The following is a 2,157-nucleotide window of genomic DNA, read 5'->3' as shown; positions in this document are numbered from 1 at the left end:
ACTAAGACCCTTGCTTTTCTTCTTTCTTTCTTTCAGACAGGAAGTAAGGTTTATTGGTGGGCATGAATAGGGAAGGGCAGTGCCAAGGTTTTCATGAGTGCAGAACCTGCCGTTTGTCCAAGGGGCCATCATTAAGGATGTATTTGATCCCACAGCCATCTGGGATAAGCCACTTTTCAGCCACCATGTCTTCAAATTCGTCTACATTAAACTTAGTAAAGCCCCACTTCTTGGAAATATGGATCTTCTAGCAGCCAGGGAACTGGCCCTACGTAGAGCCTGAGTCACATGCTCCTTGTTCTGCAAGTTGGTACAGATGGTCATGATGCTTGGCCAATGTGGACCCTGATCACTGTGCCCTATGGCTTTCCAAAGGCACCCTGCATACCTGTCTGGAGCCTAGATTGGAGATAGCATGAGGTCAAACATCAATGTCCATTGGAAAGGGCCATCTCCAAGGTTCCTTAGGGCAACCCATACATTCAACAGGCTGCATACACTACCAAGGAGGCTATTGTTTGCAGCCATTGCACACCAGGCTCCCATGGGGAAAGATTACAGTCGACTTAATTGGCTGCAGAAGACCCTTGATTTTCTGTGGCTTTCTAGCTCTCTACAGGGTTAGTGGCTATCCCTGAGGGTTCAGCTGGCCGGCTTGGGGAGCTGAGGCCTTCAGTCTTTCTTCTTCCTCCCCATCTCTACCAGATATATTCCCACAGTTCTTGGTATCAGCTTCCACCATCCTTCCAACTAAGAACCTGGCAACCTCCACTTGACCCGAGAAGACCTCTTCCCCCAAAGGGCTGTGGACAACACTTATCTCATAGAGCTGTGACGCCTGGGCAGGGCTTCCAGGTTGTCACATACTCATTGATCTGGTCTCCTGTTCCCTTCCCAAGAGGAAAGAAAGAAGCAAGCAGCCTTACTGTCTTAGGCTTCCCCCATCTCACCTCAGTCCATGGTCTGGTCCTGCTTTGTTCATTTCTGTCTTGGAGGATGATTTATAAGGCAGCACAGCTGCAGCCCCATCACTGATACAAATGGCAGGGATCTATTTTATATATGGGAATTATTGTTTAAATTATGCTGTGTGTTTTGAAGCTATTTTATTACTCTTGATGTTTCTTTAATGTTTTCGGAATTGAAGTGGAAAAAGTATGCATGATTAAGCATGTTAATCCACCAATGGAATTATGGACCACCAAACAGTTCATCGTTTCTTCTAGTTAATGTGCTGGAATCTTAGGAAAAGAAAACAGACACACAAAGTTTTTGGCCAGTGACTGAATGTGCCATTCAAACTACAGTGATCCCAAGAAAGGTTTGCTTTTGCCTTGGTTCATTGACAGGAAATTATTGGAACATGCATGAGCAATTTTTAGTTTTATATTATCTTTTCTTTTGTGATGTTGTATCAACTTTCTCCAGCCAAGTGCCCCAATTCCAGGATATACCAATGGAAGATACGTGCAAAGATGTGCTGTATTTTAAATCACCAAAAAGATTTGTAACTAAGTATTAGAGGAAACTTCTATAAAAAGTCAGTCAGTTTTATGCTTAAACATTGAGGTACAATATTGTATCCTTTTCTTTTATTTTACCCTACTATTTTACTTATTCTTTATCTTTTCATCTCCTCCCCTCCTAGTTTTCAATACCTGGAATGTTTTGCTGTTAATGTGGTAGTATAAGGTAACTTTTATTCTAAAATATACTGCTGGCCACCATCATGATGAAGTATCCCAAAAGTGAATTTTCCTCACTGAATTCTACTCCTGAAACCAATATTGCACTACATGTTAACTAACTAAAATTTAAATTAAAAAAATAAATAAGTCAGAAATTGATGGAACTATAAAGAGAAATAGAAAAAAATTACAATGCTTCAAAATATCCTCCTAAAAATTGAGAATTACATCTTTCTTCATGAAGTTGACTTGTTTTGCTTTCTTTAGAAATACCAATGATATGAAAAATGTTTTAAAATAAATTTCTTAGTATTAAAAAAGTGAAATTTCCTGTTGCACAGAGACAGATTATTTTTGGCAGAATCAGCAAAAATTTTGGTTACACTAATCACATTTTTCTGCACAACAAAATCAGAAGCAATATTTTTGGATCCCTGTCGATTGTGCCTCCATTTATATTGGCAGCAAC

General features: G+C 39.9%; 1 non-coding gene across 1 annotated transcript; it reads right to left on the bottom strand.

Annotated features, from left to right (window-relative positions):
* Positions 1–446: 446 nt before the first annotated feature.
* On the bottom strand, positions 447–580 carry LOC115515140. The gene has a single exon (XR_003969192.1). It is a non-coding gene; the product is annotated as a small nucleolar RNA SNORA70 (small nucleolar RNA).
* Positions 581–2,157: the final 1,577 nt, after the last annotated feature.

The sequence above is a fragment of the Lynx canadensis genome, chromosome B2 (assembly GCF_007474595.2).
Source record: "Lynx canadensis isolate LIC74 chromosome B2, mLynCan4.pri.v2, whole genome shotgun sequence".
NCBI lineage: Eukaryota > Metazoa > Chordata > Mammalia > Carnivora > Felidae > Lynx > Lynx canadensis.
Note: the sequence above shows the minus strand (reverse complement) of the source record. Positions and strands in the feature narration are given on the sequence as shown.